The following is a 17,214-nucleotide window of genomic DNA, read 5'->3' on the forward strand; positions in this document are numbered from 1 at the left end:
AAAGTCACGAGCCGCCACTACGATACGCCCCAAATGGGGTTGCCGTAGATTTACTGGCACCGGACAGTTAGGTGCATTTACACAAGAACATTTAAGCGCATTTCCATCAAAACTAAGCACCCTGAAACATCGCATTTACTGTCAAAGTCACTTCATTGTATGTTCATGCGAAACTGGTTTGTAAAGCTTTAAAAATCAACCACCACAATTAAAAAATACTGTTTAAAAGAATCCAACTCCAATTATAATAAACTTGGAACAATTTATCTCTGTTCTGATTAACCCGATTCACCGGACCCCACCGTCCCCACCCTTTCTCTCCCTCCCCCGGGAATCGCGACGTCGCCTTGGCAACGACGCGACGGGCGCCGATTGCCATGGTTACGACGCCGCTGAACGTACCGGGGTGGCGTACCAGATACCAGATGGGAGGTAGGAGAAAAGGGAGGCGATCCGTGTTAGAAATATCAAACCAGACAGATCAAATGCGCTTGCGGTCAAGAATTGTGATTGAGAACGTATCTGTATTCATTTATGGAGAACTAGCGCTGCCCCGTGAATAATCACAGGATATTATAATTGTAGGATTAGTGAATTATCAAAATAAGAATATAATACAGGGTTTTCCAATAAGAGGTGTTATTTTGAATAGCCCGCTATTTCGGTAGATGTTAATTTAAAGCTGTCATTTATTGACATTCGACAAGAAAAAACTACGTTATTAATAAAAATGGAACGATACACGCTTCAACAATGCATTGAAATTATTAAAATTCACTTAAGTGAATCAAATGCAAATCATCTTGAGTGATGAGGCCCATTTCCACCTCAGTAGCTTTGTCAACAAGCAAAATTGTCGCATCTGGAGCTCGGAAAACTCAAGAGTTATTGTTGATTAACCTCTTTATCCTCAACGTGTGACTGTTTGGTGCGGTTTATGGTCCGGCGAAGTCATTGAACCTTACTTTTTCGAAAATGAGGAGCAACAGTTACGGTGAATGGATTGCGCTATCGAGAAATGATTAATCATTTTTTATGACCGGAATTAGATGATATTGATCTGGAAAACGTTCAATTTCAACAAGACGGCGCTACGTGCCACACAAGCAACGAAACCATTGATCTTTTAAGATTGAATATCAAAATAACACCTCTTATTGGAAAACCCTTTACAATACGAAAAAAGTACGAAGAAAATTTCTTAGAAATGTTCAGTATTTGTTGAAGGGAACTTGTAATTGATATCTGATATAAAACATAAATGTCTAATATGAAAATATTAAGTGCTATTAATATCCGTGTCCTTGTTAAATCTACACGACTCTATAATCTCTACCACTGTGACAACCATAGCACTAACTATTCATATCACTCCCCACTAGCGCGATTTTAACGAACTGCCAGTACAAATACCCCCTTACTAATAATAGATAAATGGAGAGATAAGAATAGATTAGTATAAAACGTTACTCATAATTATGCGTACTCCGTGTACCGGCCGTAATACCGCAGTATTAGGCTGGCCGCAAACATACGTTTTCCGTATTCGATTTCCGAATTCGTTTTCCGTATTCGAAATTCCGTGAGACTAGCGCAAACGTTCGTTTTTCTTCATTCGGAATGTATAAACGTCAGAACCAGTGTTGCCAACAAGGGCGATATATCGCCATTTAGGCTACTCAGAGCGAGAATCGGCGCCGAAAAAATCTAAAAGGCGACTGGTCGCCAATTAAGCTACTTCAAAAACATCAATTTTAAACATGTCCCGAAATTCTCTAGCCACCCCCCCCCCCATGAAATTTATTTTTCTGGGGACAAATTTTATATTTTCTTGAAATTCTCTAGCCACCCCTGCCATGAATTTTTTTATTTTCAGGGGAAAATTTTTATTTTTTTGAAATACTCTAGTCACCCCCCCCCCACGAAATTTTTATTTTCACGTAAAAACATCAATTTTAAACATGTCCCACCTAACAGCAAATTCGGCTACTTTACGCTACCTTATGTATGAGAAACGGCGATATTAAGTCAAGATCCGTTGGCAACACTGAATTACGAACGGAAAGTTCCGTACGTTTGCGTCGGCACAAACAAACTGTATGCAATAGCTGCGTTCCACATGACGTCATTAGGTTTTTTCCATTCGTTTTCTCCGAACGCGCCGGCTCGCATTCGGAACGTGCGTAAGGAATTTGTTCCGTTCGGAACTAAAACGAACGTGTGCGGCAGTTAATGTATTTTCTACTGATTCCGTGCATTTCCGAATGTCCGAATACGGAAAACGAATTCGGAAATCGAATACGAAAAACGTATGTATGCGGCCAGCCTTAGTGGCTGACATATTTTTAAACCGCCCAACCCCCAGGATTATGAACGTATTACTATCGTATTAAGACGGAGATCGTGGACTTTGTTAAAAATCTGGTTTATTTAACAAATATCGATCGGTCGGGCAATGAAAATGGAAAAAAAAGCAGTAATACCCTTTGGCAGCACTATTAGAAAAATATTTTAAATCGAAATATCGATTTACAAAAGTAAATAACAACTCCTTGCCTGATTCACATCGTTTCAGACATACTCTTCTGTCATTCTGACACTTGACATGGCCCGACTCAAGTATCTGGTTCACTTGATCATGCCGTGTCTTTCTTTGGTGTCTCTGACTTCTTCTATCATTCACATTCGCATCACATACTCTCCTTATACTACTTTTTTCATTTATTCGCTCTATATGCCCAAACTATCTAATTTTACTAATTACGCTTACATAAGCCTTCCATGCTTTGTGAACCTTTACATTTCTCACACGATCATACATGGTTTTACCATACAGTCATCTAAGGGATCTCATTTCTACAGCATTCAGTCTACTTTCGTCCTTCCTCTGCCAGTTCCATGCCTCACTGTCATGCACAAAGGTAGGTACCAGCACTCCGTTGTGGACTGCAAGCTTAGCTTCTTTGGAAATTTTTTGATAGCGATAACCGAGTGGAGTTACCTGCATTTACCCTTCTTTCAATAGAAGCCTTTTCATCTCTCGTAAACATACTTCCTAAATACACAAATCCATCCACCTGCTCCAAGTATTCCTCATTCACCACTATATTGCACACTGCTTTCGTACTCTCTCTTTCAAACATCATCACTAGTACGAGTAGAATGTCAAGAGTGAGAATAACGGTATATTATATGTCTGTACATTGCGGAACTCTTTTGTAGGAAGGGATGATGAAAGGAAGTATTTTATTATATTTTTTTTAATAACTTAATGAGTATAACCTCAAATTGTAATATTGAATTGATGATGACAATAAAAGCAAAAAAAGATATTGTCACATTTAAACCTGAACCCAGTGTCCTAGACGTGACAATACCTTTTTTTTAAGATTTTCGTTTATAGATCGCTAAAATTGTCTTCATTAATTGAAATAAATTTTTAATTGTAAATAATTATAAATCCATAAATCCATGTTGGATAGCCAAAACCTCTGCCATAAATCACCCTAATTGTTTCGCAAGAAATTTTTGAACACTCGACCTTTAAAATACGAAAAAATTAGTGTCCACATCTGATTTCGAAAAATTCTGCGTATAGCTCGGGCGATGCCGGAAACTTATGTTAGTTCTAAATATTTATTTTTACTTGATTTCAACAAGCATGCATAGTCATAAAATGGCACCATTTAAAAAAATAAAAATAAAAAACAAACCAGTTTCGCTATCTTTTTGCTGCAAATTAGTTTAAAAATTCAGGTCCCTGGTGATGCCGTAACATTTGTCTATTGGACTCGAGTCTTTGGTCTTGAGTTATCGATAGCACTCACGTATGTCAGGTATGCCAAATCGGAAATCTTATTTACCCCTAGCAAAATTCAACATTCTTTTGAGAAGAGTTGCCTTGCTCCTTTGCTCGTCAGAACACTCACCACGTATACGTATCGCAACCAGAGTTGAATTGAGCACGGTACTCAACCACACAAATCTATAGCTTAGGTACAGCATGTTTATAACTGGTTTTTATACTTTAGAAAAGATAATTCAAGTGAAAAATAAAAATAATTATACATTTTTAAAATAATAAAATACAAACATCGTTAAAACTTTTCAAATATTCTTATTTATTTATTGCAAGTAGAGATATTAATTTAAAGTTGGTACATTGAAAACTTTTACTATCGAAGTTAAAAAATCCCGTTTAAGGATCGTCAAATTGACAATTTTCCTTGATATAACATTATTTATTTACGTCCGTTAAAAATACATTTACATACCTATTAATTTACATAGTGTTGTGTTCCCACAAACAGTTCTCCAACTCGTCGTGGAAGGAGAATATAAATAATTGGTTCTTATGGTGACTCGATAGTCGACCTAACTAGAAGCTGGCTGGAGATCTGGGAACAGTAAGTTTGTCTGGGAGCATTTTCGCTGGCCCTGGCGACTACTGGCCACTAGCTGCCATCTTGCGGACTTCCAAGCAAGCTCTTTGCACTGCCCTCTACGAGTGCATCTGCGAAGCTCTTAACTAACTCACTTCTCAACACATAGTTTATTTAATATACGAGTAGGTACCCAAAAGAAACCGAACAGATGTTGCGGGGGGCTTAGTTTTTTATAGTTCCGGGTTGTACCGGTAAAGCCATGGACAGCTACCTTTCCCTAGTCAGTATGTCAAGCACTTTGCTGGAGAATTTGTCCTTTCGGATAGTGTAATTTTTTTGATGACTGTTGTTTTGTGTGCTCTTCGTTTTTATGAACAATTCCAAATGACTCAAGCTTTTTATCCAAGTTGGTCAAATGTGACAAATCATGTTTCTGTGGATAAGAACCTGAAACAAAGCAAGAATCCAATGGAAGACTTCAGATTTACCTCGCCTCAAAAAAGCTCCTCAAGTGAGATCAAACATCAAGACAACACTGCTTCGTTTTTTCGATGTGAGAGGAGTCATCCATTTAGGGTTTGTTCTTCATTTGAATACCTCAACAAAAATTTAGTTTTCCCCAAAGCATCATCCTTGTAGGCCGTTTTTAACATTTCAAGGGTTTCTTTTGAGAGCTCTTTATATGTGGGCAGTACAATTTTACCATGACAGATAATTTTAAAACATGAAAAACATAACTAAAATAAAAATACACATAAGAAACAAATGCACAAACATACTGTGATCAGATAGGTTTACGAAAATTCAACAGAAGGTTTAAGGGTAGTGTTTGAATACATATTTTATGTGATACATAAAATTTAACATTTAATATGTCAAAATCACCTAAGTATTGATTTCCCATAGGGTGAAACAGCTGTACAGGAAATTGACCAATATATTTGCGTTTACACAAGATGCAGTAGAATATTTTTTTTTCGTTTTGTTATTGTGGATATGTGAAGGTTTCTAAGTAGAAAATAAAGTTAAAGTTACAAAAATTAAAGAAAAAAGGAATATCGTTTATTTTACCGTCTTCTAAAGAATGTATTTTTAGAGTATTTAACAATAATGATATCAATATTTGCTCAATTTATTTATTTACTAACGGACCATGTCCAATAACAACCCATTACATATTACACTAAGTAAATACAAGGCAAAATAATACATAACAGGATAGTTAAAAAATTACTGCCATGAAAAAAAAGGGCAAATAAACAATAGGAATAATAAGTAGGGTAGACCGAGGCTATTCGGATCATTTTTTATGTTTTCTTGAAAAAAATTAAAACTAATGCATTTTCGAAAAAAAATTTTTATTTAATATAAAGCATTTGACATTTTTATATGTTTTAATTTTAATGATCATAACATAAAGTAACTTTAAAAAAAAATATGACTATTACTGTTGACCTCTCCACTGACCGAAACACCACATATATATGTAATGATTCAGATCAGTGGTGGGGCTACTCAGATCAAACCCGAAAAAATAGTTAAGTATGAAAAAAAACAAAAACCAAAAATAGGTTTTAGAACCCATGACTTTTATGAAAATATCATTTTTTTTATTTTTTTTATTTTTATTTATTTAAACGCCCATTGGGCTTTTACATACATTGTTATTAGTGTTATTACATTAACTATGTGACATTTAAAAGTTTACGTACATATATAAATAAAATAGTTATTATATCTGTAGTACATGAATGTTTTACAAATAATACAGAATACCATTATGGAGAACAGTTTTTTTTTTTTTTTTTTTTACTTACTTAGAAAAATAAATGGATTGAAATTAATCAGCATTTATAGGGACTTAAAATCATATTCGAATTGTTATTTAAATTACAATATTAATTTGTAAAGTTAAAACATATATATTAAAGTTAAAAAGTCATAAAAGAAAAGAGTGAAAAAACAGAAGCTAAAAAATGGGTTTTTTACTATGGAGTGGAGAAGTCAAACATTTCAGCAAAGTGTTTATGTAGATTTCGTTTGAGCACTGCTACGGAATCTCTAAATATATCAACAACATTACCAAATTTATTATTTATTGTTTTTGTGTTTAATTCGTAGAACTCCATTTAATTTTTTTATAAATTTAATTTAGATTAAATTTGATAATATTATTATTAAGTTCTGCAAGTGTTTTAGTTTTTTATTATTGTGACAGCTGTTTCGGCTTACAAGGCCATTTTCAAACTGTGGTTAGTCCACATTGAGACGACGTTTTTATACTATTTCAAATTTAAATTTTGAAGGTGCATACATTGATTTATTACTGGTTACACCGATGACATGATCTATTGTTGGTTAAACCAATCTATGTTTTCCCCTCAGTAAATGGTAATGGGTTCTTAATTATTTACTAATGACTTTATTGCTATGAATTATTTGGGTGCATTATACTGCTTGGGTTTTGTGAAAATACTAAGAAGTGGTGAGTAAATTATTTTCCGTACTTTATTAATTAGTGTTAAATTTGGGTCATTCGTTCGTTTATTGATTTCTAATTGTTCAAGTAAATTTAATCTAATGCCCTTTTTTTATATATGCAATGGTTTAGGACCCTTGTTGTTAAGTGGGGTATGATTATTCACCAAGAGATGTTCTGCGAATTTTGAGGATGTGTTTTTATTATTATAACATCGTATATGTTCTTGGAATCTAGTTGAGAATGCCCTCCCCGTTTGTCCGATGTAAGTGGCGTTACAATCGGCGTGGTCACATTTTAATTCATATATGCTACTGTTATAGTAAATAATTAAGAACCCATTACCATTTACTGAGGGGAAAACATAGATTGGTTTAACCAACAATAGATCATGTCATCGGTGTAACCAGTAATAAATCAATGTATGCACCTTCAAAATTTAAATTTGAAATAGTATAAAAACGTCGTCTCAATGTGGACTAACCACAGTTTGAAAATGGCCTTGTAAGCCGAAACAGCTGTCACAATAATAAAAAACTAAAACACTTGCAGAACTTAATAATAATATTATCAAATTTAATCTAAATTAAATTTATAAAAAAATTAAATGGAGTTCTACGAATTAAACACAAAAACAATAAATAAATTAAAGGTAGTTGATATAGCTACCCTTGTGATCTTATATAGACGACTTAAACTCAAACATAGAAAAATAGTTCAAAATTTGTGGTTTAACCAAGAGTGCTTGAAGTGTAATGTGATTCCGAAGTTCGTGCAGATCTCCATCAAAAGTACATCTACGGCAGCCATAGCCACTGTGGTGAGAGCACAGAGGATATGGCTGAAGGAAGAAACAAAGGAGTGCTGTCGGAAACGGGACACATTGCTTCACTACATAAAGGTGATCCATTCAGAATTAACATTTAAACTTCACGCATGGGAATTTGATACCCTAGATTTTGATACACGTGAACATATTAACGGAATTATATTTGAAAAATTTAAAACACAACAAAATAAACTTCAAAATTTGATTGATAACAAAAATAAAAGTTCGAAAATAACTAAGATTCCCACCAGGAAAAATATAGAATTTTTTAAAAAAACTGTGAATTTGTCAAACACTGCATTTGAAACGGATGAAAATAATTTATTAGATAAAGGCTTTAAATATAAAATCCCTAGCGAAGTAACACCCAAACAAATAGAATCATTAGCTATCGACACTGAAATTTCTCTACGTAAAGTGGAAAATAATAATTTAACAAAACACGTCACGGCAGTTATTTTAGAAAAAACACTAAAATCGATAAACAATAAAAATAAATATGCTGTCAGTACAGAAACCCGAACATTGAAAGAAATTAGAGATAAAATTAAAAATAATAATCTAACTATAACCAAAGCTGACAAAGGTAACTCAATCGTTATTTTAGATAGAATTGATTACATCAGTAAGGTGGAAGACTTCTTGTTACCAGAAGATTTTAAAATTTTAACTAAGGATCCAACCAATAAAATTGTCAATAACGTCAACATCCTTATAAATAATTGCAATGCCATATTTCCCACCGAATGGTCAAAGAAAAACGTAAGGGTCATGAACCCAAGAGCCCCAGCTCTGTATGGCCAACCTAAGCTCCATAAAGCGAATAATCCAATAAGGCCCGTAGTATCTTTTATTAACGCCCCTACATCAAACCTGGCTAAAAGACTTAACTTCATCTTCAAAAAATTAACAAATTTTTCACCACGTTACAGTGTCAAAAACTCGATAGAACTAGTTAATAAAATAAAAAATTTTAATCTCCCGCATAACTGTAAATTCATTTCTCTAGACGTAAAATCCCTATTTACCAACATCCCCATTAAAAAATGCCTAATAATAATTGAAAATATCTTGGAAAAATGCAATATCAATCCGGTAATAAGAAAAGAGTTATTCCAGCTCATAAAAATCTGCGTAGATACAAATTATTTCCTTTTCAATGATATATATTACCAACAACATGATGGTCTCCCCATGGGGTCACCATTAAGTCCACTTCTAGCGGAGATATTTATGGATTATATTGAAAATATAATTCTTAAATCTCCCTTAGCTAAACATATAGTATATTATGTCCGATACGTAGACGACATCCTTATATGTTGGAATGGTACCAACCGACAGTTAGATATCTTTACTAATTGGGCCAACACCGTTAATAATAAAATCTGCTTCACAGTTGAACATGAGATTGAAGGTAAAATAAACTTTTTAGATCTGACAATTGGTAAAAGTAATAATAAACACACCTTTGAAATATTTAGAAAACCAACTTTTACAGATACAACAATAAATTCAAATTCATATCATCCTTGGTCTCATAAATTATCAGCGTACCATTCAATGGTACATAGACTCATTAACATTCCCTTAGACAATAAAGCTTATGTAAAAGAAAAGGAAACGATAAAAACGATCGCGATTAATAACGGCTATGAGGCAAATAACATTGAAAAAATAATAAAAAATAAGAAATATAAAAATAAAATCAATTTAATATATCCGATAAATAACAAAAATATAGAAAAATTTGCATGTCTCGAATTCCTCGGCCCAATATCTGAAAAAATTGCAAAAGAAATTAAAAAATGTGGTTTAAATATAGCTTTTCGAACAAACAATAATTTAGGAACAAGCCTTAAAAACTCTAAAAGTAAAATCCCTATACTCAACAACAGTGGCATATATGAATTAAAATGTGACCACGCCGATTGTAACGCCACTTACATCGGACAAACGGGGAGGGCATTCTCAACTAGATTCCAAGAACATATACGATGTTATAATAATAAAAACACATCCTCAAAATTCGCAGAACATCTCTTGGTGAATAATCATACCCCACTTAACAACAAGGGTCCTAAACCATTGCATATAGAAAAAAAGGGCATTAGATTAAATTTACTTGAACAATTAGAAATCAATAAACGAACGAATGACCCAAATTTAACACTAATTAATAAAGTACGGAAAATAATTTACTCACCACTTCTTAGTATTTTCACAAAACCCAAGCAGTATAATGCACCCAAATAATTCATAGCAATAAAGTCATTAGTAAATAATTAAGAACCCATTACCATTTACTGAGGGGAAAACATAGATTGGTTTAACCAACAATAGATCATGTCATCGGTGTAACCAGTAATAAATCAATGTATGCACCTTCAAAATTTAAATTTGAAATAGTATAAAAACGTCGTCTCAATGTGGACTAACCACAGTTTGAAAATGGCCTTGTAAGCCGAAACAGCTGTCACAATAATAAAAAACTAAAACACTTGCAGAACTTAATAATAATATTATCAAATTTAATCTAAATTAAATTTATAAAAAAAAAAAACCAAATTTATTACCAAAATTTTGTATTCGATTTAACGATATGTGCGCATGATAATTAGATTTGAAATTGTTACAGAAAAAGGTGGAATTTTGTCTCGTATTTTTGGAAGGTACAAATAATTTTATTGTGGCAAGAATTTCAGGGCTGTCGATTCTATAATTAATAATTTTATTTAGTAGAACAAGGTCGGAGATAATTCGCCTATCTGATAGCGTAATCAAATTTAGTTGATGCATGAGTTGGATATAATTTATATTTTGGATTGGAATATTTAGTTTAAAGTTAATAAATCTTAAAAATTTGTGTTGTACCCTTTCAATATTGTTGGAATGTACTTTATAAAACGGGGACCAAATAGGCGAATTATACTCTACTTGACTTCTTACTAAAAATGTGGCAAATCATGACACTCATTACACTCTTATTGGCTTACCCACCGCACAAATAAAAACTTTCTTGTCGTAACATTTTTCGTGGCACCATTCTTCGCAAGAAGAACATTGAATTCAATCTTCCTTTTGGAGGATGTACAAAAGCTTCATTGCAATCAATGCGAAACCACTTTCTTGAAACCCCAGCCGATGAAGAAGCTGTTACGGAAGATTTTTTAAACTTTAAGTCCCGGTGTACCTTTTCCTTTGAACTGTAATTTTGGGCGGTTTTTGGCGAGAGATCTTTTGATTTCCTTTGCGTTCGAGTTTTTTATTTTTTCTTCAGTATCTTTACGCAATTTGGAAACGTTTACTGGAGATGTAATATGAAAAATTGGCACCTTTGCAACGCGTGAGTTCTTTTTAGTTGGCACATCCTTTTCAGGAGGATATGCCAGCTAAAATTGTCGCGTATGGAATTCCGTAGCTCAAAGCAGCACTGCGTAGTCCCATTTCACCGGATTTTACTTTCCTAACGGTTTCATCCATTGCAATTTTTGACCATGATTGATAAGTCGTATTTTTCACATAGTTGCGCACCATCTGTCTCAAATAAAAATATACAACAATCAACGCATCTAATTTTAAAAGCATTAAAATATGATCCAAATAGCCCCCCCACCGTCGGTCCGTTTAACCTCACATTTATTAATATGATATTTACTCAAATTAAAGTACAAAAACATACAAAATGCAATTTATTGCGCTTTAATTCTGTTTACTGTGCATTTGATTGATAAATATATAACATATGAACATGACTGAAAAGCTTAACTTTTCAGAAAAAAACACTAAGGACGGGTTGTTTCGGAGAACTTGAACAATTCTTCAAATTTCAAAGTTAATTTTCAAGTTCTGTGAAAGATATTTTTAAGTTCTATTTTTATTTCAGTTCTGTCAAGCAACTAGCCTATAATGATATGATAACAGAATTTGAATAGGACTTTCACAGAACCCGTAAATGAACGTTGAAATTTGATGAATTGTTCAAATTCTCCGAAACAACCCGTCCTAAGAACGCAGAGAACAATATTACATCAGGCATTTATTTGAGACGTAACTTGTGCGATCTTCACACATATCGATTTTTCGCAGTCAACCCACGCAATCTGTAATATCGGTAATTTTACTATTATGACATAGGGTAGATGGGGACGCTATGTCCAAATTCTTTCATTGTCATTTGGTTACAATAGCCGAGATATATCCATATTGCTTAGCTTGATCCGAATAACTCACCCGATCCGAATAGCCTCGGTCTTAAGTCAAGACAGGAACAAGTTTTTTATGGAGTTCACGACTTCTGCCACATCAATATAAAATATTCCTTGCGTAATTACTGACAAATATAATTAAGGTTTACACCAAAAAATTCGCTTATTAAATTATACCCTAATTTATTTATTTATTCATTTAACGCCCAGAGGGCTTTTACATGGTTGGTAGTATAATTTTAATTTGACAGATACTTTGAAACATAAAAAATAAGAATAAAATTACATTTGATAAAAGCTATGCAACAAGTCATACAAACAAAAGAAAAAAAAAACATAAAATTACAGCTATTTGTAGGTTTACATGATGTGTTTAGGAATATTGTTGAAATACATGTTTTAAATGATCCACAAAACTAGCCAAGTTGGTATTGAATATGTCAACATCACCCAAGTAATGATTTCCCATGGTGTGAAGTCGTTGTATCGGAGAGTGGGCAATGTAGTTACGCTTATGTGTGCTGCTGTAGAATATTGTATTTCGTCGTGTTGTTACTGTGGGTGTATGTATGTTGCAGGAGTTCACAACAGTCGAATTTAGAGTTAAGTATTTTGAATAAGAACGTTAAATCATTTTTTTACGTCTATCTTCTAATGTATGTATTTTTAGAGTATTTAATAAGAAATTGTATTTTAAGTCTTCGACAGGGATATTTAATGATATCTAATGAAGCTTAAGCTAAGCAAACCCGGCTGTTGAATAAATTTTACTTAAAATATTAATAAAATTGGTTGTTAAGACAAAGGATTTGTTTAATTTAATATTTTTTAATTACTTCTAAATAAATTCCAAATATAAATACCTATAATATAGAATTGTTAACAGGCAAGTGACAACAACACACTTGTTATGAAAAGTCCCTGTTTGTACAGTGTAAACTCAGATAAGCTATGTCACCACCCGGTTGGGCAGCGTTGTGAGGCGGCTTAAGATAGGGGCTGTAAGATGGGATTATTAATGTAGGTCTTGAAGAGGACCGGATTATGTGAAGGAGGAAAAACAGATTCCGGTAACTCGTTCCACATACGAGCCGTCTTATACAAAAACGAGTTAAAACACTTGTGTACTTCGAGCTTCACGTACGTGCACCAGGGACCAATGCCGCTAGCTCCTTGGAGCAGGCTCCATTAAAATAACTGTAGAACATACTCAGCATGCCCACATTGCGTCTGTGCATTAGAGATGTCAATCGGTCTGTTAATAATGGATTGTCAATCAGACGGACCGCCCTCTTTGCAAAGTTTTAAGGGTCTTCAGCCCAGGTGGCTCTCAAATTCAATTAAAAAATATACATAATACAATGAAAGTACATATAAAAAAAATTAGAACAAAAAATAGACAAAAAAGACAGCAAATGAGATAGCTATATTAATTAGGTAACGTATTTGATATGTTGTTTTGTTTTACTCTATTTTTAATTTGTCATTTGAATTTTTTGCCGATTTCTGAAGATTTTAAACGTAGGAAAAACATCTTTGTGATGGTGATTTCTTTGAGAAAAAAACAATTACCTTCAAAGTCTTGTTCAATTACCTTCAAGTCAATTCAGCGACATTGCATTTTTTTTGTCTTTCTCGAGTTTCATTGAATTTCCTGAGGGGTTTTGCAACAGTTTACCGGATAGATAATAATCTCAGAATCTTCTAAAGTATCTAAGCCACCTGCGTTAGTAAGTAAGTGCCGATTAATAACCAAGTTATCACAGTTTGATAAGGTTCTAACTGCCATTTAAAAAAAATTATCCTTGCATGCAAAACCATTTTTCTAACCAAAATAACTTTCAGAGTTATCTGTGTTGTATAGGGTTTTCCAATAAGAGGTGTTTTTTTGATATTCAATCGTAAAAGATCAATGGTTTCGTTGCTTGTGTGGCACGTAGCGCCATTTTGTTGAAAGTAAACGTTGTCTAGATCAATATCATCCAATTCCGGCCATAAAAAATCATTAATCATCTCTCGATAGCGCAATCCATTCACCGTAACTGTTGCTCCAGCTTCATTTTCGAAAAAGTAAGGTCCAAAGACTCCGCCGGACCATAAACGGCACCAAAAAGTCACACGTTGATGATAGAGAGGCATTTCAATAATTAATCTTGGGTTTTTCGAGACCCAAATGCGACAATTTTGCTTGTTGACGAAGCCACCGAGGTGGAAATGGGCCTCGTCACTCAAGATGATTTTCATTTGATTCACTCAAGTGAATTTTAATTATTTCAATGCGTTGTTGAAGCGTGTATCGTTTCATTTTTATTAATGACGTAGTTTTTACTTATCAAATGTCCAAAAAATGACAGCTTCAAAAGTAACATCTACCGAAATAGCGGGTTATTCAAAATGGCAACTCTTATTGGAAAATCCTTTATTACCGTAGATAATTGCACGGCAATGTTGAAAAAAAAAGATTTTTGAACTTTTTGTAATCGCTATTTTGATTGTATCTGATAGTTGATCGTTTTTACAAGGCGCAGTGTAGTTCGTCACTTTAGTTGAATAGGGTTCTAACTTCGCCTTACTAAAATCAGAAATCGGTGAATAGATTATGAGAAATCGTATTTCAAAACTTTTACATCTCATATCTCGGAACAAAGTAAATTCCTTTTAGAACCCTGCCCAACTGAGGTAACGTACTTTGTACCTAATTACTTTTTTTTCTCATTCTGTAAATCACAAAGAATAATGCAGACCGCCGGGAATTAAACCCGATAAAATTCTGCGTCATGAAATAAATGAACATCGTATGATTACCAGTGGCTAATGAGGAAAAAAGGTCTACTAGGATTAATGTGAAAAAAATAAATTCACGTTTTTATTATATAATAAAAATTACAGTTGGATAAATTTTCGGCAGAGGTGCATAATCGCAAAACACGCCAAACGCAAACCTTCATTTGTACACTAAATTTTTCACATTTATTTATTTATTTATTTAAACGCCCATTGGGCTTTTACATACATTGTTATTAGTGTTATTACATTAAGTATGTGACATTGAAAAGTTTACGTACATATATAAATAAAATAGTTATTATATCTGTAGTACATAAATGTTTTACAAATAATACAGAATACCATTATGGAGAACAGTTTTTTTTCTCTTTTTTTACTTACTTAGAAAAATAAATGGATTGAAATTAATCAGCATTTATAGGGACTTAAAATCATATTCGAATTGTTATTTAAATTACAATATTAATTTGTAAAGTTAAAACATATATATTAAAGTTAAAAAGTCATAAAAGAAGTCATAAAAGAAAAGAGTGAAAAAACAGAAGCTAAAAAATGGGTTTTTTACTATGGAGTGGAGAAGTCATACATATCAGCAAAGTGTTTATGTAGATTTCGTTTGAGCACTGCTACGGAATCTCTAAATATATCAACAACATTACCAAATTTATTACCAAAATTTTGTATTCGATTTAACGATATGTGCGCATGATAATTAGATTTGAAATTGTTACAGAAAAAGGTGGAATTTTGTCTCGTATTTTTGGAAGGTACAAATAATTTTATTGTGGCAAGAATTTCAGGGCTGTCGATTCTATAATTAATAATTTTATTTAGTAGAACAAGGTCGGAGATAATTCGCCTATCTGATAGCGTAATCAAATTTAGTTGATGCATGAGTTGGATATAATTTATATTTTGGATTGGAATATTTAGTTTAAAGTTAATAAATCTTAAAAATTTGTGTTGTACCCTTTCAATATTGTTGGAATGTACTTTATAAAACGGGGACCAAATAGGCGAATTATACTCTACTTGACTTCTTACTAAAGATGTGTACAGTGTGTTCAAACATTCTAGTGACTTGAAGTCACATGCGGTTCTACATATAAACCCAAGCATTTTTAGGGCTTTATTTGTGATTTCATTTATATGCGGATTGAATGTTAACTGTTCATCAAATATAACACCCAAGTCCCTGATTTGAGTGACAGCTGTCAATTTTACATTATTAAGCGAATATTCATAAATTGTATGATTTCGTATTTTACAAAAACGAATGACCTGACATTTTTTAATATTAAGAAACAGAGAGTTGATGATGCACCAACGATATAGTTTATTTAAATTAAGTTGCAAAGTATAACAATCGTCTAAACTGCGTATTGTTTTATATATTTTCAAATCATCTGCGAAAAGAAGAACTTCTACATCTTTAAATATGCTAACAATATCATTAATAAATAACAAAAAAAGAATTGGTCCCAGGTGAGACCCCTGAGGGACCCCACTTGTGGCTTCGAAAATGTAAGATTCCACAGATTTTATTTTGACACATAGCTCTCTTTTACTAAGATAACTTTCAATCCAACTTAACAGATTACCCTTGATACCCAACATACTTAATTTTTGTACAAGGATATGTCGCCTAACTTTGTCAAATGCTTTGGAAAAATCAGTATATATTGAATCCACTTGATGCTTCAAGGCAAGAGAATCAGTTATGTAATTTTCGTATATGATCAAGTTACTTAGGGTGGATTTACCTGTGATAAAGCCATGCTGGTTGGGTACAATAATATTATTAATTTGTTTACATATTACATCTAGGACTAACGATTCAAATAGTTTGGGAATAGCGGACAATATACATATTGGTCTGTAGTTCGATACATCGCTTTTATCTCCCTTTTTATGAATAGGCGTAAGATAGCTTTTTTTCCACTGTTTTGGAAAACACCCTGACGACAAAGACTTATTAAATAGTAAAAATAATGGATAAGTCAAACTGCGAACACAAGATTTTAAATATATTGGAGGGAAACCATCCGGTCCAGCGGATTTATTAGTATCTAATGCTTTTATAGCCTTTTCTATAGCGTTTATTTCAATAAAACAATGGTTTAGGTTAAGTGATTCTTCAAGTGATATATCATTTGGGATTTCATTATCGGTAATATTATCATCATAAACACTTTTGAATAAATCTGCAAAAAGATTGACAATGCCTTCGGTATTATCCGCACAATTGTTATTCAGATACATAATATTTGGTAAACTACCATCATTTTTACGCTGAGCATTAGAAAAGTTCCACAATTTTTTAACATTATCATGAACCTCCATTTCTATTAAACTAATATAATCATTATAACATTTTTTATACAATTCTTTGCACTGCTTTCTTATGTTAGTAAACATTATATAATCATCGACGTTTCTAGATTGCTTATATATTCGGTGAGTTTGTTTTTTAGTATAAATCAATTCTTTTAATTCTTTTGAAAACCATGTAGGGTAAAGGGATGC

This window comes from Hesperophylax consimilis, chromosome 28 (genome assembly GCF_061612785.1).
Source record: "Hesperophylax consimilis isolate HC1 chromosome 28, BYU_Hcon_1.0, whole genome shotgun sequence".
Classification (NCBI taxonomy): Eukaryota; Metazoa; Arthropoda; class Insecta; order Trichoptera; family Limnephilidae; genus Hesperophylax; species Hesperophylax consimilis.